Raw genomic sequence first — 23,231 nt, 5'->3', positions numbered from 1 at the left:
AACCAATATTAATTGCAAAATTAATAAAAAAATAAATAAAAAAAAAACCTCTTTCTAGTAAGTCACTGTAAGTGGTTGTACAGAAACCACTAAAGAAATGTGTGCAGGAAATATTTGTGGACTTTGTAATCAAAATGTATTTTGATCCAAAAGTAATGTACAGATTATTTTATAGACGTTATTTAGAAAAATCGAATATACAGTTCTGGTTGTTGATATCTTATTTACTTACTTCATTTACTTTAAAAATATTTCAATTAATTGATTTCTGTGCATCTTTCACCATATGGTGAAATCCACTAATTAGTTCTTATACTACTTTTTTTTTTTTTTTTTAAATAAATTAATTTTATAATGGATTCATTATCAAATATATTTATATTTTGAATAAATGTGATTCTTTAGAACGTTCTTTTAATAAAAAAATCCTGAAAAAAAAAAAAAGTATCATCATTTCCAGCATAACTATTTTGAACATTGATAATAATACTGTATGTTTCTTGAGCAGCACATTAGAATGATTTCTGAAGGATCATGTGACACTGAAAACTGAAGTAATGGCTGCTGAAAATAGAATCAGTTATTTTATATTGTAACAATATTACTGTTTTACTGTATTTTTGATTAAATAAATACAGCCTTGGTGAGCATAAAGAGACTGTACCGACCTCAAACTTCTGAACTGTAGCATTGATCATTGTAGCAAATCACAGACATATCTGCTGAATGCGTGAACTTTATGGCCAATCAGAGGCATTTAAGAATCTTTTAATAAAACAAACAGTAAACTGTAATTTTCAGGAGCGACTCAAGATGGCAAACTTTAGAGAGGATTTTTTTTTTTTTGTAGCAAACTGATGCACTAATTAAAGAAATCTGACATAATCAGATGCAGCAGTCAAATTAATACATTATAGTACATAATTAGTATGTTGTTGACAGAAACTGTAACCACTCCAGGCTTGTTGCATTGATTCAGGGGTGGGCGTTATTAGATCCACTGTGGGAGGCGTAATTACTGCAGCTGCGGTCACTCCGATCGCAGTCACACTGGGCCGCCGACCCAGGAGGTCCCCTCGCCTTAGACCTCGTCTCTCAGCATTTCATTGGTTATGTTTTGTATGGGTCTTGCATACCCAGCCTCCTGCTGGCTAAATGCAATTGATATAGACAATGCCTATGTTCACATTATATCTAAATGATCTGTTCTGTTTTTTTCCCTACAGATTCACTCTGTCGTTCATATTCACGTTTGTAAATGACTTGTATAACAGTGTTAACATTCACAAATGAAAAGCCATAACATGTCGATCCTGCTAACATTGCAGGATTGTGATGCATTTGTTACTTTTACTTAAATTGATGTTCAAGAACATAGTCCTGCAGTATTGACATTTACATCGTCCTAATTTCTGCTTGGCCGTCTTTTTACGGATGCTGCCCGCTGTTGCTCACTGCAGGATTTTTTTTTTTTCATGATTAAAAAAATCTTTCTGGCTCCTAATGAGGGTGACATTGACTAGGCCGTGTGCAAGGATGGATTAATTCTCTAGTGGTTGGGTCACATTGTTATGAATCATATATATGAGACTGATCTGAACACATCAAATGAAATGGAATCAGATTTAACACTTTCAGCCCTTAATGTGATCATAGCTAATAAAAAATTCTGCACTACTTGCCAGGATGCTCAAATCAAATGGTAAAAGCCTGAATTTGCATGCTAGCATAGTATAGTAACATCTTACAATTTTTTTTCCATATGACCTGCTATTCTGAATTCTGCCATAGTTTGGTTGGTTCGCATGGTCAAGTTTGCCCCTGCTGGTACGTGTGGCTGCAAAAAGCATTTTCTATTGATGTCTATTCATAAATTTGGTATGTTCTGTACTTTTTTATATATTTTTTTTTATGACAAATGATAACTTTCACATGAGATTTGGAGACAGAGTACAGGGAGCAAAAATGACTTTAGAAAGATGGCAGCATCATTTTATTTTTAGGCACAGATTGGTAGGTCTGTTAGTAAAATGTTGACTTTAGCAATCATTATTGCATTAAATGACAATGGTGATAGTCTAAAAATGGGGGGAAAGCATTTTTTTGGCCTGAAGTTTGCATGCCTGTAACTCAAGAGGTATTAAATATCCCTTAATATCTTTTTATATTTTGGCTTTTAACAAACTTTTCTTTTGGTATTCACATTTTTATGGCCCTATATGGTTACATTTCTTAGATATGGGAATCTCAATGTGGCTCCATGAGTAAACTGTTAAATTGTACACATTTTTTAGTGATCAAAAAACAAATGTGGGTCACTCTTCATACATTTTTTTCTCTTTCAAAGAGGAACAGCTGAAGAACATGTAATGTTGAAATGTATAACATTTAATAAAACTTCATTCCTTTTTCTTCTAACTGTGTATTTTTAGAGATATTTGGGAGCTATTGGCTTAGGTAGCCATTTTTTTTCCTTCAGGAAACTGTTGTCGAATGCAGTGTGACGGCAACCACTTCAGTATTTTTTTTTTTTTTTTTTTTTTGTATACTCCTTCAGAGCTGGAAGGCCAGCAGTAGGTTGCACAAGACATGCAAGGAGCAACTTTTATCATCTTCCCGGAAAAACTACTGCTGAAGCGACACAATCATTTTGCCACAGTCACAGTCAAATTAAAACTCTGAGATCAAACCAGAGCTTGCCTCACACCCTCCTTCCCACCTGCAGCAGCATTCTGAATCTGTAGCTTGCTAGACTCCCTTAATCTTGGGCCCTGGGGATCTTGTTGGAGCCTGTTAGCAAATGTTTATCCCACAGTGAACACCTGGTTGTTTGGAGAGTACGCCCACAGTGCACTGCCATCCCCCACCCGAGCAACAACGTGCTTAAGAGTGAGCCGGCACATCGTATTCTTACCACAGTGTGCAGTTCGTTGCATTCAACATCGTGATTAGCATAAGCCTCATTTAGTCATCCTTTAATGAATCATTTTCCTGGGCTTATTCCCAGCTGTGAAAAAGCATTAAATTGTAAAGCTATGAATTGTAACCTTAAACTTGATATTATCCGAAGAGACCCTTGAACAAAGCTTATCGCATATCATTAACCATGATTACTCATATGTCCCGAGGGATTTCTAGCAGTTTGATAGAATGACTCTTTAGTGGTGTTGCATGGAAAATCTTTAACGAAATGCACATAATTTAATGTATTTTATGCCCAGCTAACATTCTCATTTAGTTTTCACATTCTGTACATGGCAAGTTAGTTCATATCAACTCCCAGTGTCAAATCATGGTCCTGCCAGACATCCTTGGCGTCATTCCACTTTGTTTTAAGGGATAGTTCACCCAAAATTAAAAAAAATTCTGTCATCATTTACTCACCTCATGTCGCTATAAACCTGTATGACTTTGTGTTCTGCAGAAAACAAAAGAAGATATATTTAAAGAATGTTTCGGCTGTTTTTGTCTATACAATTAGAGTCGACAGGATCCAAAAGAACATCCTTGATTTTTATATATATAAAAAAAAGAACACAAGAATTTTTTCGAAAGATCTTCTGTTGAGTTCCACAGATTTTTTTTTTTTTTTTAATCAGATTTGGCCAGATTGTACTTTATTTATAGCCCTGGGGGTCTAGTGGTCAACTTGCACTATTTTCACCCTGGTTCAGCTTCCTTTTCCAATCTCGGCCAGCTTGTCCTGAGGCTTTGAAGGCCCCTGGCAGTCTGAGACTCTGGGGTACTGGCCTCATTGGCCACCTGATCCATAATCCAGTCCTGCCAGCTGCAAGTCTGCATATTTTTCAATAAAGAGACATTAAAAAATTTAATCAAAAAAGATATTGCATTTTAAAAGCCAGCACAGGAAAAAGCAGTGTAATTGAGTGTCATAAAAAAGGAAGATAAGCCACTTGTGGAATCTGGGGATGTTGAGGTTGCTCGGCCTGTGACTGAAACGTCTCGGTTTCGGTGACCTTTTTAAAGCAGTAACTCTCAGTGGTTGTTAATTGATTTATTGAACATGGCCTTGGCACGCCGGTCAATCAGATCATAGGAGCAGGGGTTCGTTGAAGGGCTTCATTATTTACTCCTTAATTACTCTGGCCCGGTGTCTCACTCCATCTCTCTGCTTTGCACTATACAATGCTGGACTAACCTTTGCTAGACCCTCAGAGACGAAGAAAGCACAAAGCCCCTGTGCCTGGTCTGTGGAGGCTTATGAAGTGGAGCGGCCTCCCTCTTTGCTCTTCCTAATCTTAATTAAGTCCTGAACAACCAGGCTTTGCTCTTATCAGTATAGAGACTGATGTTGTCCAAGCTCTGGGATGCTGTAGTGCACTTTTAATTGCAAAGTTTGATAAGAACGGAGTAGTGCTCAAGAAAAAGGTTTCATTTATCTTGAAATTTTGCACAATGAATTAATATAATCATGAAATCACCTAAGAAATGTTTTGTGGTTTTTTTTTTGTTTTGTTTTTTACAAAGATTTTGCAGTATGTAGTAGTGATGTCTGTTGTCAAAAGTACCGACTTCAGTACTGAAATTTTAAAAATACCAGCATTTCCCCCCTAGCATTTTGTGCACTGTTGAGCTGATTCTTAAACACCTCTGATTGGTCATTGTGTTCACGCACTCAACAGATATGTCTGTGATTTGCTACAATGATCAATGCTTCAAAAACATTTCTTTTCACCACCGAGCGCTTACAGATACTCACAGGAGCGTTTGAAAGCAGGCGTCTATCAGCAGATATATCATGGATCCGTTGAGAGACGCCTGCTTTCTGACGTTCCTGTTTGAAAGCAGGAAATGCTGGTGTCGTCACATTTTACTTTTGACGACACTAGTATGTAATGTATGTGCCAGTAATCATATAATTTGAATCATAGTTGTATTCATATTTTTAAAGCATTTTGCTTATGAGTTTAGTGTTCTTCCTTTCAATATAATTTATGTACAAAACTTAGTTTGAATGACATGAACTTAATGTAATCGAGTCTCACGCTCCATATTTTCGTCCATATTTATACAGGACGAATAACAGCATGACATATTTTAATGCAAGATGATCCGTATTGCATACTGTTCAAAATCAGTGGGATCAGTACGATATCTTTTTTTGAAAGAAATTCATGCTTTATTCTGTTATAATAATATAATGTTTTTAGTGTTACAAAACATTTCAAAGAAATGCAGTTCAATTCATTATAGAATCCAAAAATATTAAGCAGCACAACTTGTTTCTTGGGCACAAAATAAGCATATTAGAACTGTTTTCTGAAGAATCATGTGACATTGAAGGCTGGAATAATGGCTGATGAAAATTCAGCAGCGATTTTAAATTGTAATATTTTTTCATCAATAAATGCAGCCTTGTTGAGCATAAGAGACTCCAAACATTAAAAAATCTTAGAGACCCCAAACTTTTGAATTGTTGTGTATATGGGATGTTTGGCAACCCTGACTCTTTGTTAAACAGTGGTCATCCATAGGGTGTCCATAGGGATAGGGTCTAAAGGATGGTAAAAATTAGAGCTGCACGATTAATCATATCGCAATCGCAATCGCGATGTCAAGCTTGTGCGATTATATGACGCAAAATGCTGCGATTTTATGAAATAAAATAATAATAAGGTAATAAAAAAATAAAAAAATACATGTGTGGACACAACAACCCATTATCTGAGAGCTGTTTGCCCATTTTATACACCGCTAATAAAAAGAAGACCAGTAAATTTCAGTTTAGGCAGTGTCACGTGTGGCGCGCACGGTCATGACTTTTCCGGTGTGCAGCGCAGAGAACGGGTAAAGATGGATGCGGAGCAAACGGTCACTGAACTGGTGGCAAGAAAAAACGCTACCTCTGTTATATGACGATATTTTGGCTATAAGATTATAAACCCAGATTAGTAGTGGTTGAAGAGGAAAGAGGATTTAATTCGGTATCGCACGCAGCGCTGTTATCGGTGCGCACATGAGGCACATACATACAAGGCTCGCGCGCACAGAGAGAGAGAGGCGCGTTATAGCTCGCGAACTCCAAATTTATTTCTCTTTCGCGTCCTCAGTGCACTTGGATGGTCACATACACGCATTATGTCAGTCAAAATACCCCTCTCAGCAAGTATTCATGTAAACACATTCAGTTATGTCTTAATTGAACGAGGTGAGAATTCGGATGTATATCTGTCCGATGTGTGCGTGCATGTCTTACTCTTAAAGTGACAGCAACCTATAAATACCTGCTGTTGTCATGTAAATCAAACAACAAAACACAGCTTTAACAAAGGTTAATCTATATTAAATTTATACAATGAATAGTGTCATTTTACATTTAATTATTACATTTCTGTGCATGAAAATCAATACTACAGTTAGACCTTATACTTTATTTGTAACTTTATGTTGTATTTATCTATGCTTGTTGTAATTGGTGTACTTTTTACAGTCTGTTCACTTGCCTTTAATAATGTATTATTTAGGCTAGTAGTTTATGCTGTGGTATCAGAATAGTTTAAGTGGGCTAAGTAATAAATGCAAAGTTAAGTTACCCCCATCCAATTTTTTTTTTTTTGTGCTGATCCGAAAAATGATCCGATCTGTGACGTCATAACCGTGATGTGATCCGAACCGTGAGTTTTGTGATCCGTTGAACCACTACAGATTAGTAAAGAAACAAATATCTTAAATGGGATTATAACAAGTTTGCAGTAATGCAAAGATGTTATTTAATTTCGTAAAAATATTTTAATTTGAAAACGCTGTGCATTTGTTTGCTGTTGTTGCTAGTTTGAGTTGAGAAATACACATTTCAGCATTATCAGTAATCTGTGTGTGTATTTCCATTGAGAACCAAGCAAGATGACTCATGATACTATTTGTTTATTATATCGCTATCGCAAATCGCAATCGCAATATTGACCTCAATAATCGCAATATGACATTTTCCCCAAATCGTGCAGCCCTAGTAAAAATGTTTAAAAAACCTTTTTGGAAACAATCGTTAGCGGTTCTTACTAATGTACTTCTTAATAGGGGTACTTCAAGTAAATAATGTAGGTAATAGGGGTGCAGCATACAAAAAAGGTTGGGAACCCAGTGTAGTATGTCTGGCTCTTCTCCTTATGTGCCATACTCGGATCTCCTTTTCAACAGCATTCCAGGGCCTCAGTTTCTATTTCTCCAAGAGGTTTGGTGGTTTGTTTATGAGTGTAGGGTAACGCGTACCTTCTGTCTCTTGCTATACTAAATAAAACACTTATGTGCTTCCTCTGATTCTCTCTCCAAAGGCTACAGAAGGATTGCTACCTGTTTCTGCAATAGCCCTGCAGCTTCAAAGATGACATGCTCGTGATGCCTCTGTAAGTAGGTTTCTGCTTGTTTTATACACCCTGCCAGACGCCATTATCCGAATGAAACATGAGAAACAAATGGGACCTCAGAAGTACCTCAGTATTGACCGTTTTCCACCAACAGGGTTCAGGTGCTGTTTGTTGCCTGATATGGAACTGTTTGTTAGCTAGTATGCTGTCAGGTTAGCTTGTGAGTTAACTGACGCAACATAGAACAAAACATAATTAATTTGATTTACCATGATTATATATAAAAAAACAATTAATTTTTGTATTAACATTGTTGTATTAAAGTGATTTTTGTGGGATTTCTAATCAGGCCCTAAACGAAGAAGCCATTAGAAAGGCTCAGACAAAAAAAGGCATCATTTTGGTGGATAAGGGAAAGTTTAGTATTTAATATGAATTTGCTATGTTTTATCTGTGAATTTTGAGGAAAAATCTTTCCAAAGTTCCACTGCTTCATACTATAGTGCAGTTTTCTTTAAGAGGAACTCATATAATGGAGATTTCCAGTCTTCCTGGAGAATCTGTGTGAGGTTTTCCTCCTATTCTCTTCTTATTCCTTTTGTCTTTTGTTTTGTCACCCCGACGCTCTTCATTCTCTGCTTCTCTGTCTCTGTGACCACGGACAAAGTCAGGGAGCCTTTCAAGTCAAATCCCTTTATTCTGTGTCAGAAATTGAGTGTTTTGAAAAGGAGAGTTCTAGCAAAAAGAAAGGGCTTAAACTTTCATTGCAGCCATTTATGGAGCGGCACAGCCTGAGGCTCTTTTTACTGTCCTCAAAAGAAACTGTAAGAGAGGCTGACATATTTAATTGGCTGTTTGTAAGCTAATTAAAGCTTGTATGTTGATGTGTTTGACAAATCACCAGGGTCTTTTTCATGTTTCAGACTTCTTCAGAAAGTACATTTTGTATGTCTGTGTCAGAGTACCAAATTCTACGACGAGGCCTTACTGAAAATGATTTTTGAAAATGTACCTTTGTAGTCACAGTCATTAGCAAGGGTAGATGTAGTTCCTTGACTACTTGACTTTTCTGAGTAATTGTTATTATATAGCAGGATGAAGTTCACAACAAAAACAGCTAGTGTGTCCAAGCTACATTTCACCCATAACAGTAAGAATACACGAAGGCCCTGTTTACACCTGGTATTAAGATGGGTTTTGGTCGATCGGATCACAAGTAGATGAGGGACACACATTCACGTTTACACCTGGCATTTTAATCCATCTCTTTTGTCCACTTTCAATCACTTCTGTGCTGATTTCTTTGAGGGGAGGGCCTATGGGCTGATAAATGTAGGCTATGTTTTCAATCTAACTGACAAAATAAGCTTGTACAATTTACATATGAACGCACACAGAGACAACGGAAAATACATATGGAGAGCATCAGCTTTCGTTTCTGCTCTGATAGGCGCAAGACCATGCCGAACACAGTGAATGTGTGTTCGAAATCAGGAATGGTGAGAGAACATTGTGCTTGGTACGATTTTCATCTTCACACCAAACGTGGGTCTCCAGCCAACAAAGTTGAAATTCCGTCTGGCTAGCGCGCTTCCCATAATGTTTACGCGTTAGTTCAGTATAGGCAGAGAGTAGGTGGTCTTTTGTGGCTGTTCGAACACATTTGACAACATGAGCGTTCACACTATGAACGGTTGAATGCGTTTTCGACTACCTCTGGAAGTGGTCAAAAGTGGACAAGCGCAAAACGTTTTAGACCACGTTTACACCTGTATTTAGTGCCTTTCACTTGTGTTCTGATCGACCAAAATGCATACCAAGTGTGAATAGGGCCAGACATTCAAAAGATTGTTGTCAAGATTGTTGTCATTATTTATATATATATATATATATATATATATATATATATATAGGCCTATATATTGACCAAAAAAGACGTTTACATTGTTACATTTTTTTTTTTAATAAACGCTGCTCTTGAACTTTCTATTTATCAAACAATAGAGTAATGAAAAGACAATTCAGCTTTGCAAACAGGAATAAGTTACATTTTACAATATATTACAGTTTTTACCGTTCTTTTGATCAAACAAATGCAGCATTGTTGAGCATAACCGTGCGTTCACACCGCCGCCGGCGAGAGCGTCAACAGTTGCCTTGGCCGCCCTGCCAACAACACTGTACTGTTCGTTCAAACCGCCGACGGGAGGGTCAAAGTAAATGACAAGTCGCGTCAACCAATCGGAAGCCTCTCAAGCGAGGACCTCTACATTCCAAATGGTTGCCGCCGAACCGCGTCATAGCTCATTACCATAAAGTTAACCTGAACTCTCCTCGACGCTCTCACCGTCCAAGACGCGCCGCGCCGCTCTCGCCAGAGCTCGCCGCCGGCTCTCATTGAAAATGAATGACTAGCGTCACTTTGACGCTCTCGCCGACTTGTATTAGTGTTAATTATATTTTGTTTGAAAGGAACTAATGAAAACAATCTTAAAATCCTTCCAATTTCTTAATACCATACTTATGGGGTTTACTTATGAGGTTTAAATTCTTAGTGAACAATATTTGTATTTATTTCAAAAGATTATTTACATCTGCATAAATTATAGTCATTATAATAAATACTACAATGCTGCATAAAAATCTTTTTTTTTTTTTTTTTTTACAATACAGTACTGAGAATAAGATTTTCATGTTGGGATTTTTCTAAGATTTAAGCAGCCCCTCCAAGTTTCTCATAAACATTATTTATTAAGCTTTTCTATTTACATCTATGCCATGATGTATAAACAGTTTAAAATTCAAATTATTATTATTATTATTATTGCACTACAGCAGTAAAAAGAAGATTGCATTATGGTAATAAGAGTCTCAATGATCCTGATATAATCTTTATTTTCCTTAAGGAAAATGTCTTGCAAATGTTCCTTTTTTGACCTTTGAGCGAAATGTGGCTTGGGTGAGTTTTTAAAGATTCATCCAGCACCTTTTGGAGTTGACTTTAGTTTACAGAGGAACACACCGGGTGTCTGGGGATTGAAGATAACCAATTGCCAGACACCTGGATGTTGAGCACTTTCCCACTCACCAGGTCCTCTGATGGGCCAGCCAGGGTTCCAACACTCTGTGTCTCCAAGCTCTTACTGCACTTCCTTCCTTCTGGGCTATGTATATTTTTACTCTACATCGCATCTTCCTCCAAAGGTTTCTTCCACCAGTGACTTAATCCCGCTAAATGACATCATTTTAGCAGCTGGTCTCAATCATTGTGCCTTTCTGAGAAGACTCTCTTTTTTTGTTTATGTTTATGGTCTTCTGGGCCCGTTTAGTGAGGCCAGGAGCTGCCGCGTTGTTTTAATTTCGAACCACTGTTGTTTGCCGACATTTGGTTCAGGATGACAATGAGCCGGAAGAAAACAAGCCTTTTACGATATGAATAGAGTAGGCACTAGAATGGGACTCCTCATCTGTAAGCTTGCTTTTAAGGGTCTGTTTCCCCCTCAGCCGAATTAAAGACGTGCCATTATGCTTGGCAAATTACTACGCGCTCTTTGTGGTCCAGCCATGGTACATTAGTGTGCCTTAAGATGGTCTAGCTGTGCCCATTCACCTAACAAAGAGAGGGTCCCCCTGGCAGATCCTTGGCTGGTCACACAGAGGAGCCATTCACACCAGGCAGAGGGGGCCGTACGGTAGAGAGCTCGGCCACAAGGCAGCCATGACAAAATTCACTAAAGTATTGCTTGCAGAACAACCATTTCCTCAAATGCAAACCAATTAAGTTCAATTTGACAACTGTCCAAGGCAGGGAAGCAGAACATCTGTGTAGAGTTGGAATATCTTAACAGAACTAGCCATGCTTGTGATGTTTTTGGTCTCTGTGGAAGGGAAGAGGTGGAGTTGCTTGTTTTGGGTTCCGGCTTTGTGGATTTTGGAATTTAGGGGCGGTAATATTGTAGCTGGACCCAATTACAATGGGAAGAATTACGTGCCTCCCAGTGGATTCTTACCACACATTGTTTTGCTGAAGATTTTTTTTTTTTAATTGTAATAATTAACTTATTGTTTTAATGGCTGTCATTCACATGACGCAATCACATACATCCTAATTCAGTGCTCAACTTTCTTTCTTTATATGACATGATGCAACTGTTCACATTCCTTGTTGACGGAGTCTCTTAAATCAGCCAGAATAAACAATGATAGAGACAAGTATGTTATCATATTTTACATTGTAGATGGAGAACTTGAGAAAGGGAGCCAGAACTTGTGTTATGAAAGCAGTTTATAGTCCTGTTTAGTTCTGTAAAACAGTAAAATTGTTTTCTCTTATATTGAGTCCGGTTCCCTCTCTCGTCATAAATTAGTAGCTGGGAGTGATGATGGGGACCAAGAGCCAATAAATTGTGTGTTGCTCTCAGGGTCATTAAGCCGCGTGGTCTGGGCCCACTGGATCTTTTATCATCCGCCTTGGATCAGCGGCTGTAAAACGGTGGCTAACATTGTGTGTTTATTTCCCCATAACAAAAGATTAGCTGTCTACAGCTCATGAGTTCAGCTAATGCTCCTTGGGACTCGAGCAGCCGTGGAAACATAAATCTACTCCCCAATTTTTGTTCTTTTCTCATTGTGCTCACCTTTCTTTGCCCTTTCCCACTTTCTCTCTCGCCTTATGACTTTTAACTGATTTACTCAGTCTCCAATCTCTACCTCAGACGGCATGCCCACGGACTGCCCAAAGTCCATTAGCTGACTGTCAGATGCATATTGTTGGTTGAAATCTGACACCAGTCCAGCTTGTGGTTACAGTGTACTGGATTGATGCATTACTGGGGACTAATCACAGGTGTTGACTGTTTTTTTCCCCCCATGTTATTAGTATCAGATTTTTTTTAAAAGAGTTTAATGCAAGACACTTAAGTTTTATATAATATATATATATATATATAAGCAGCAGAGCTGTCTTGAGCTCCAACTCAGCATAGAATGATTTATAAAGGATCACGTGACACTGACGACTGGAGTAATCACTGGTGAAAATTCAGCTTTTCCATCACATGAATAAATAATAGTTTAAAATATAATTAGAAAATTTAAATTAACATTAAAGTAGAAAACAGTTATTTTAAATTGTAATAATATTTCACAATATTACTTTTTTTTTTACTGTTTTTGATCAAGTAAATGCAACTTCGGTGAGAAGTATTTTTTTTTCCAAAAACAATAAAAAATCGTACCTACCCGACTGCTGTACAGTTGTTTAAATGAGTTTTAATTCGTTTTCACACAACCTATTTAAGATTCTAAACAGCATGTAAAAAACGAAAAACAAACAAACAAACAAACAAACAAACAAAAACTGTGATTGATAATTTTTCATGTCTCTTGTTCAGAATTAGCTGGAAACTGGAATCAATTTTATTTTTTTTTAGTCAAAAGTCGGGCTCTGCAAGACTATGCATCTGTCTTAATTAAGTTGACTGATTTCATTGTTTGAGGTTGACTGTTATAAGAGAGATAAAATTATTCTGCTCTTATTCAGTAGAGCGCATGATTGTGTCCGATAAGCATATTAATCCAGAGAATAGCAAGAATCGTTGCATTCTTAAATGTAATCTTGGAAACAGTGATATTTATGATCATGTTTTTGCACATGTTTTTACCATGTTTAGTGGAGAAATCACTCAAACATTGTGAAATGTTTTCTAAGATGTATGTGGATGTGTGGTTCTCAGGGAAAGGATTGAGAAGGGCCTCCAGTGGAAGCTTCCTGGAATGATTTGCTGCTGTGGTGGAGGGTTGGAGAAGCGGGGGTGGCTTGCTTTCTGGGTCATGATTCAGAAGTTAAACTCAGGAGAGATCTGCACTGTGAGGGAAAATATTTTAGGCTTGTGGAAAATGATCATATTTACAATTCACATTTTTCTAAAAGACTTTTACAATTGTATTCATTTTGAGGCATCTCTTGTGCTTGCCACATATTTTTACTCTACCAAACAAGGTCGTTGCCAGGAGTGAGCCTAGTGGCTGACATAATGTGCCCCCTCCCCAAAATGACTTGTCAAGTGTAACAAGAAAATAGAACAAAAAAAAAATAATAATTATCTAGAGATTTCACTCGAATTAACTACAATATGTTCCTCCTGGAGTTATTATAGTAATTATCAGTGTAATGTGAATAGGCTCAGTATGCAGTCATAAACAAAAACAAATAATTAATGTGGCATGTTATATTGTATGGGATGCGAACATTGTAGTTGGTCTGTAATTTTAAAAAGTTTCTTTTGAATGGTATGGTCAGAAAAATCTTGAAGGTACAGAACATATTTTTTAAAGGGATAATTCACTCAAATTTGTTCGGACCTCTCTGACTTAAATATTTTCTTTTGAGTTCCAGGGTGTCACGGGGAGTCACAGAAATAGGCAGAAGATCCAAGTGCAGCTTTTTAATAGGCAAAAACCAAAAACAAAGTCGTCCAGGCAAAGGTCATAATCCATAAAACAGTCCATAACAAAAGCAGGGAAAACAAACAGAACTCCGTGACAGTAAATTAAACCAACATGACAAGAACAGAACAAACACAGACTAAATAGACAGACACTAATTACAGAACTCAAAACAGCTGGATACAATGATGGGAAATGAGTCCAGGAGTGGGTTATGGGAAATGTAGTCAAAAGAGTGGAGAGGAATAGTCCGGGTTGGAGTGCCCTCTGGTGGCTCAATAGGGCACTCCAACCTGTGATCATGACAGTACCCCCTCCCTACGGAGCGGATACCAGACGCTCCACAAAAAACAAAACCAAAAAACAAACCAAGAAAAACTTTCAGGAGGGAGGTGGACAGGAGGAGGACCAGGGGGAGGGATGGTGGGCCAGGACCAGAGCCCCTGACTGAAGGCCAGGGAGGAGCTGGAGGAACAGACCACGGGGGCTCTAAGAAGGTCGGGGTCCTGGCAAAATGCCAGGGCGGCGCTGGTGGAACTGACCAGGCAGGTTCCAGCAGGTCCAGAGTTCGGGCTGAGTGCCAGGGCAGTGCTGGTGGAACTGACCAGGCGGGTTTCAACAGTTCAGACGGTCTGGGCAGTGGCAGCAGGGCAGAAGGCTTGGGTGGTGAAGGCAGGGCAGAAGGCTTGGATGGCGGCGGCAGGGCAGAAGACCTGGGCGGCGAAGGCAGGGCCGACCAAGGGTGCTCCGTGGCCGTATCAGGGAGAGCGGGCAGCTCGGTGACGGCCTCCGTGGCCGTATCAGGGAGAGCGGGCAGTTCGGTGACGGCCTCCGTGGCCGTATCAGGGAGAGCGGGCAGCTCGGTGACGGCCTCCGTGGCCGTATCAGGGAGAGCGGGCAGCTCTGGAACGGCAGCGGGCTCGGGCTGCTCCGGGACGGCAGCGGCCTCGGGCTGCTCCGGGACGGCAGCGGGCTCGGGCTGGCAGACTGGACTATGGTCGACGGACCCTGAATACATCCTCCAGGCGCGCAGGACAATCAAGGCGTAGAAAAGTGTGTGACTCTGGACCGGACTCACGGATAGGAGCAGGCTCTGGGAAGGCCTCCAGGCCTTGAGGGATGAAGGAAGCCCTCCTCCTCTTCCTCCTCTTCCTCCTTTTACGTGAGTGAGGCGGAGAATCTGTGCCCAACTCCTCTGTGGGTTCTGGAGCGGGCTCACTGGCTGGAGCGGACTCACTGGCTGGAGCGGACTCACTGGCTGGAGCGGGCTCTGGAGCAGACTCACGGACTGGAGCGGGTGCAGGAGGTTTCCGTACCCTATCGAACTTGCGGAGATACAAATAATGGGCGAAATTCCAGAAGGAAAGAGTCTTCACTAGTTCCATTTCCCAGCACGGCAGAGGGTCATCTAAACACTTATTAAAAGTGTCTCTGAGGAACACATCAGGGTAATTCCAAAACTCTACTCGCGACCAGAACCTCTGAGTGAACGCCCGTATCTCCATACCACGCTGCCGTAGCGTCGACAGGTCCCGGAGACTGCCCCGACTTCTCCAGCCGCCAGTGACTGGCTGATCTCTCCTGCTGCTGGATCTGTTCATGATGTTGGTTTATGTCACGGGGAGTCACAGAAACAGGCAGAAGATCCAAGTGCAGCTTTTTAATAGGCAAAAACCAAAAACAAAGTCTTCCAGGCAAAGGTCATAATCCATAAAACAGTCCATAACAAAAGCAGGGAAAACAAACAGAACTCCGTGACAGTAAATTAAACCAACATGACAAGAACAGAACAAACACAGACTAAACAGACAGACACTAATTACAGAACTCAAAACAGCTGGATACAATGACGGGAAATGAGTCCAGGAGTGGGTTATGGGAAATGTAGTCAAAAGAGTGGAGAGGAATAGTCCGGGTTGGAGTGCCCTCTGGTGGCTCAATAGGGCACTCCAACCTGTGATCATGACACAGGGAAGAAAGTCAGTCAACACTTTTTCATTTTTGGGTGAACTAACCCTTTAACATGTTATCTACTAAACAGTTTGAGTTTACAGTACTTATCACATTTTGATGTTATTGTTTCATAAAGTATCACTACTCTTGGGGTCTCTGATCGTTTTTGGCAGTGACTTATTCGGCAGACAGCTCTTTTCTTCAACATTGTTTCATGGTCATGTTTCATTTCAGTCTGCAGCAGTGGGAGTGCATTTTTAGGAGTTCAAACACTTAAATTGACATGCCATTGTTAAAAGAATTGGCCAAATATGTCCGTATGGCCATTATAATGTACTAATTAAGGTGCGGTCACTTTGTTTGGCGAATTTTTATGGGTGAAATCCAGTCATTTCAATAGGAATCGATGCAATCGGGAAATTTGTGTGATGGCAAGTTCATGTGAATTCATGTGTTTACCAACAAAAAGCTTATTGGTTTGAAAGTGTTCAACTGTGCTTCATACATTGCTACACTATAGAGTGGTGCAGGTATGACATCACTTTGACAAAACGTGGAAGCGAGTTAGCATCTTAGCACTTACGGTTCTGTCGCCCTGAAGTCAATGGGTTTTTTGAATGGGATTTTGGTTAAATGGCTGAAAAAAGGTCTGCGGTGAACATAAGTTCAAGAAACTTTCAGGTTTTATTCTACGAAAGAAAATACATCAGTATTAGCCCACTTGTGATTTTTTTTTTTTAAGCTGTTATGTGTCTTGAAAAAGGCGGTTGCTAACAAGTGGCTAACGGGGCTACACAATTGGGGACATTAAACAATATCACGGTGAAAAGGTAAGCTCAGTCCGCTTTTACAGCCTCATTATGCTCATAATTGTGCTCTTATAAACTAGTCTAACTTCAACCTTCTGGGAAAATGTTTTTAGATAAAGACTGAAAGAGTTGTTGGAAGCTTAGTGATGGTGACGTTGAAGTCGAGCGACTGTGGTGTAGATCGTTTATAGCCTACCTTTAGCTTTTTACTTCTTCTGACTGCATTTAGGCTTCAAAATTCATAAAAACTTGTGTTGGCATGTGAAAATTATCTTAATGGAGAAAACGTGTAAGTATTATAAAACTTTGATGATCACAGAGCTTGTTTTTTGCGATAATCTAAAAGCCTATGGACAAATCCAATTGGTTTTTTGTCGAGGGAACCAGGGTGATGCTAACTGCCGGTTGGCCTACAAAGTGACATCATACCTGTGCCACTTTATTGATAAAAGACAATGGACAATGGGCTTTTTAGCCTTCAAAATTTCGCTAATGTGGCCACACCTTAAGGCGATGGTTCCCAACTCCGTTCTTGGGGACCCACCACTCTGCACATTTTATATGCCTCCTTTATCTGACACTATTCTCCTTTATCTGACACTATTTCCTAACGAGCTGATGATCTGAATCAGGTGTGTTAAATAAAGAAGACAAACAAAATGTCCAGAGGAGTGGTTCCCCAGGACCGGAGTTGAGAACCACTGCCTTAAGGCATGTAAAGCAGCATAGTTTTTAAGCTAATTGACCAAGCAAGTTTAAGAAGTCAGAAGTCTGAACACAAGCATCCAAAACTCATCATATGTCTCAAAATATTTGGTCTTTTCCGCAGGTTTAACAACACAGTGTCCAAAGCTACTCACTCTCAGGAAGCCCCATGCACAGTTCTTAGAAAATGTGGGAAAAACAGACCGAAACTAGCCATGAATTACTTGCACAATTGTGTTTTTCTCCTTAATGATTCAGGAGGGGGATTAGAGAAAGCAGTCGGTCCTTTACCCAATTATAGACCTGGCCTCTCCTGTACACTGTGATCCGTCTTTTGGAAATCGTCCAGCGGCTTGCGTTCACTCTCTTTGATGAAGATGAAAAAAGAAGGAAACAGCAGGAGACAATGGCCTGTATCCTGTTATTTTAGTATCCTAATGAAAATGCCACTAAAGATCCCTTTTAATGTCACATAAGAGGCAAAGATTGGAATTTAAATAACTGAATTACACTCCTCATTTATAGTCCACTTCATGATTTGTGTCTCTCTCTAGTACACCTGAAGCACAATAGCTCTGATTAACACTGCCTCTACATGCAGTCAGTCACAGCCCCATTTTCATAGCAGTGAGGGGGAAATGGAATATTTTTACCTTGTTCACCTGCAGTTCATACTTGGAATGAAAGGGGCTCATCGAGGCATTAGTTTCAGAAATTGGAATGATAATGAATAATCCTGTGGGCTGTCATGAAGCCCCATTAGTTGAAGCAAAGGCTTCTAAAGCAGCCGGTCTTCCCAGAATCTATTTTTATTAGGAGTTTTTTGAAGTATTCAGCCTCAGACACGGCAAACAGGTAGGACATGTCTATCTCTGTGAAGTGAGCTTCAGCAGGAAAGGGAGGGGAGTCTTAAAAGATTCACTGAGATGATGGGATCTGAGGGCATTTCTTTTGTTCTTGAAGTGTGGCATACACAAGCAGATCTTTTATACTTTGAGACAATGAATGCAAAGCAACTGACTGCATTCAAGAGCAGACGTTATTTTGGAAATGGAAGAGTTTTTATTTGTGTTACAATCATAAACTCCTCCATTTTACTAAAAACTAAATTTAACCAAAGTGGTTCATTGGAAACAATGAAGTTAATTTCATTTCAGTAGTACTGCAAATTTGTTAATGCTGCATGTTGCTTTATTTGAAAAGCAATAGCTGTGCAAATGTTAGGGCAGCCGCAGTGATAATAAAAATAAGAAAGTATGGTAACACTTTAGTTTAGGGTCCAATTCTCACTATTAACTAGTTGCTTATTAGCATGAATTTTACTAGGATACTGGCTGTTTATTAGTACTTATTAAGCACATATTAATGCCTTATTCTGCATGACCATATTCAGCATCCCTTAATCCTACCCAATACCTAAACTTAACAGCTACCTTACTAACTATTAATGAGCAGCAATTAGGAGTTTACTGTGGTCGAAAATATGAAAATATAAATCAAATTTTTTTTTAAAGGCAGTCAGTTTTCTCAAATGAAATTAGTTATCTATTTGGGTTTTACAATTGACTTCTTACCTGTGCAATATTAAATGTGTTGTATTGATTCAGATATTTTCCTGAACTATTTATAAAATCAAATTGTGATAAAATTTTTACGTTTTATGAAAATGCTTGGTTGTGCAACTCGCCGCCATGATGCTAGCTGATTGCCTGAGGTTGCTAAAGTGTTCTGAGAGGTTTTTTTTTTTGATGTGTTGTTATGCAGCTGCTAGGTGTTTTGGGTTGTTGCTTGGTGGTTGATTACTGGTTCAAGACAAATTAGCCTCCCTCAAATTTCTCTGACATTCTGCTTGTAGATGTGGCTCAGGTTCTTCCATTAAATTTAAGTTTATGGATTTTTTTCACCTGTTTTATCACCCACCAGGCAAATATAATGAGTCTGATCACTTAGAAAAGTAATAGCACACCTCTTTGCACTAATTGGGGTATCCTTCATGCCTGTGTACCTCAAACGTGCATTGGTTTAATGCTTAGAGGTTTAGAATAAACAAAGCAAACACCACTAATTATTCTGTAAAATAATACAAATGGAATGCCATTCACCACATCTTGTAACCACATCATTTCTAACTAATTTTCATTTTAACAGTTCTAATTTCTTTCTGTGTTGGAGGGTAAAAGATTGGGTTTATTTTTTAACAAGTTAAAAAGGTATAAAAATTGGCTTGTACTATGCAGGAAACAGCTTTTGCTTCATTGAAGGCAACTGGCAGAAAAGATGTCTTAACCTTAGTTTATTTTAATATGGACAGTTATACAAGATCATAGTTCTTAGCCTCCAGATCTTGATTTAAATGTCACAATGGCTCTTTAGCATTTCATGAATGCCTAAGGAGAGGAATATACCTTAATTAGCACAATCTTTACAGCATGTTCATCTCCCAGGGTGCAGTCAGAGGTCATGAAGGTTAGTCATATCATGTATGGTGTGAACTACCTGGATTTAGAAACTGTTAATCGAGTTATGTTTGTTAAATCAGTCAGAGGTCTTGTGTGTTGAATTGGAAGTAGATTTTCAACAGATTTTTACATGCTTTTAAACATTCTCACAAGTCATTTTACAATGGAAAACAAGATACAGCAAAATAAAAAATAAAAAAAGTAAAAATCAGACTACTTGATAATATTCAAAAATACACCCCTTGAAGACTACTGTAGGTCAACTGAATTTTGTTTTTCTTTTTTTCCAGTGGCCCTCATGATTCATCTATAATTTATGTATCAGTACTTGTGTATACTAGATATATAGGCCTGAAATAGATTTTATTCATCAGAATTAGCAATGTGGATTATGAAAAGTGGGCATTACATACCAGAATTCAGCCAGACCAAAGGTGAGTTGGTAACACTTTATTTTAGGGTCTTTTAACTAGTTGCTTATTAGCATGCATATTACTAGAATATTGGCTTATTAAGCACATATTAATGCCTTATTCTGCATGACCTTATTCTACATTCTTAACCTACCCAATACCTAAACTTAACAACTACCCTACTAACTATTAATAAGCAGTAAATTGGGAGTTTATTGTGGGGAAAAGTCGTAGTTAATAATTTATATGTGTTCCCTATATTAAAGTGGTACCGGCAAGTTTGCTAAAACACTGGCTACATAACTATTGTCTAATTACTATTAAAAGAAAAGTTCTTTCAGAGGAAAAACAAGTTACTACTTGTTACTTTTTTAATTTATTGGAAAAAAACATGCACCAATGAATCGTTCAGTTCAAATTAAAAATGTGGACTTAATATGACAAGCTCAGAGAATAAGATGATCTGACTCACTGACTCAAGATAATAATTGGAATCAGAATAATAATAAAAAAATATATATATCAGGATTCAGATTAAAAAAATTTTAAACCTAAAATAGTCACCACAAAATTCACTGTAAGCTAAAAAAGGCATTAGTCTATGATTGTTAATGAAGGAAAATATTATTGGTTATTCTAGCAAGCTTATCCAATATCTGCTCTGTTATTCTATTTTGAGTCTGTTACAATTATCAGCTGCTTTTCATTTCCTGGTACAAAGCCCAGTCATGCTTCAGGACTTTGGTAACAAGAAATCATGTTGTGAAACCCTACACCAATTAAAATAGAATTCAACGGATGCCTTTTTTCCTCCTAATTAAACTGAACTGTAGTAAATTATTGTGATGTACTTTCCATCCAAGTTACGGGTGCAGCCGCCATTAAGACTGATCTTATTCCTTGTAAAATTAATTTTCTTTTGTTGTCAGCTGTAAAATATGCCATAAATGACAAGCCTTGCATGATATGCAGCCTCCAAAGAATTATCGATTCTCAAAGAGCTGTTCATATTTCTTTTGGCGTCGCTGAGTGAAATGACAGATAATTAAGATGCTCCCAACAAACTGACAACTTCACTAATTTGTCATTTTTTCCAGCAAAATTACATAAAACCCCCCAAGGACCATAGCATAATGACAATTATGTCTTTGATGGACTACAGTAGTCGGTTGGGTTGTCAGACGTATATGTAGGGTTTGTAAATGACAGCTGCTAAACACAGATAAAGATTCCTAATGTTCTTCATGGATGAATTAACCACATAGCTGGGTGGTTCTTCACAAATTACTTGCTTGCTATTAAAAAACCTTCACTATTAATTATTCCACCCATATGTTTTCATGCCGCCTCTCTCTTTCTTTTGGATTCTTTCATTTGGCTGAGCAGAAGAGACCTGTCCAGACTCCATAAATCCTCTGACAATGTACCCATCTGACTATTTTGATTTAACTGCCTCGTAAAATATTACTCTGCCTGGGAGAGCCGTTGTTCACCTAAAGTGTTTTAGCCCCACTTCACTGAGATTTCGACAGCTTTCCAGATGTCAGTGGTTAGTGGTGAACCTCAAACTGTCTATGAAGAACTATGCCTGTAAGTGCATGGGAAACAAGGACAAAAGTTACACTTAAAAGATGAAGCAAAAATGTTTTGCTCAAAAATAAACGTTCCAATAGAGGTTTATTTTTTTACAGTGATGCCACCAAAAAACAAACAAAAAAACATCCTGGGTTCCCCAAAGAACCTTTCAATTAACAGTTCTTAAAAGAACCATGTTTACACCTGGTATTAAGATGCGTTTTGGTCGATCGGATCACAAGTGGACGACGGTAAATACAGGTGTAAACGTGGTCTAAAACGTTTTGAGTTGTCCGATTTCGACCACTTCCAGAGGTAGTCGAAAACGCATTCGATCGGATAGCTTTTGTAGTGTGAACGCTCATGTGGGCGAATGTGTTTGAAAAGCCACAAAAGACTACCTTCTCTCCGCCTACTGACATAAATGTTATGGGAAGCGTGCTAGCCAGATGGGATTTAAACATTGTTGGCTGAAGACCCAAGTTTGGTTTGAAGATGAATTACAATTAATGTTCTCTCACCATTCATGATTTCTAACACTCACTGCGTTTGGCGTGGTCTTGCGGCTGTCAGAGCAAAAACGAAAGCTGCTGCTCTCCGTGTGTTTTTCCGTCCTCTTCTGTGTGTTCTTGCGTGAGCTTATTTTGTCCATTAGATCAAAAGCCCATATATTTACCCGCCCATAGACCCTCCCCTCAAAGAAATCAAGATAGAAGTGGTCAAGAGTGAGCAAAAGAGACGGATTAAAATACGAGGTGGAAATGGGAATATGTCTCCCTCATCTACTTCGACCAAGAATCCCGATCGACCAAATACCTTAATACCAGGTGTAAACCAGGCCTTAGTGAGAAGAATATTTTTTTAATCTAAAGAACCGTTTTCCACTATAAAGAACCTTTTATCCAATAGAAAGGCTCCATTCTTCATGGAACCATAGATGCCAATAAAGAGCCTTTATTTTTAAAAGTGCAGTCTAGATTTTCACACTGTAGTGTTAAACATATGCTTTTTTCAGTCATTGATTCATGAGAAGTAATATAGAAAACCTTAACAATGATTGTCTTCATTAAAGAAATTAAAAAAATTAAAAATGTAATAAATTAAATTTGTGATTATTTGTTTTCCCTCGTGTTCTTCCAAATCTGTGTATGTTTTTTTTTTTTTTAAGGAACCATTATGCAGCTCTTTGTCACACAATGGCCGTTCATATTGGTCATGTCTGTCAATCTCTAAAAAGAAAATGCCATAAATGTAGTCTATTGTACTCTATTCTGTCTTCTGAAGTCACACAATAGCTTTTTGTGGGAAATAGACCAAGTAATTTAAGTCATTATTCTCTGAAAATTGATTCAGATTGATGCCGAAACGTTATTGGTTCTCATGTGGGCCACAACCAAATGTGACACGCCAGTTTGAATATGTGGAATGGAAAAACAATCAGTAAATTATCAGTAAATAATGACCTAAATGTCAGACTTTTCATGCAAAGTTACTCTATAGCTTTAGAAGACTTGATGTATGGACCAATTTATGGTGCTTAAATAG

General features: G+C 38.5%; 1 protein-coding gene across 5 annotated transcripts in view; it reads left to right on the top strand.

The window, feature by feature from the left end:
• Positions 1-23,231, top strand: part of sema5ba (sema domain, seven thrombospondin repeats (type 1 and type 1-like), transmembrane domain (TM) and short cytoplasmic domain, (semaphorin) 5Ba) — a 167,265-nt gene that overhangs the window by 20,120 nt on the left and 123,914 nt on the right. The window contains exons 1-2 of one of the 5 annotated variants that reach the window (XM_048193536.1): positions 5,787-5,808; positions 7,293-7,364. The exons of 3 other annotated variants lie outside the window; for them this stretch is intronic. The gene's annotated coding sequence lies outside the window, so the exon portion shown is untranslated. Of the gene's footprint in view, positions 1-5,786; positions 5,809-7,292; positions 7,365-23,231 lie in introns of those variants that run through there. One more of the 5 variants, XM_048193535.1, reaches the window with a different exon arrangement.

The sequence above is a fragment of the Megalobrama amblycephala genome, linkage group LG6 (assembly GCF_018812025.1).
Source record: "Megalobrama amblycephala isolate DHTTF-2021 linkage group LG6, ASM1881202v1, whole genome shotgun sequence".
Lineage (NCBI taxonomy): Eukaryota > Metazoa > Chordata > Actinopteri > Cypriniformes > Xenocyprididae > Megalobrama > Megalobrama amblycephala.
The sequence above is the reverse complement of the archived record's forward strand: the minus strand, read 5'-3'. Positions and strand labels throughout refer to the sequence as shown.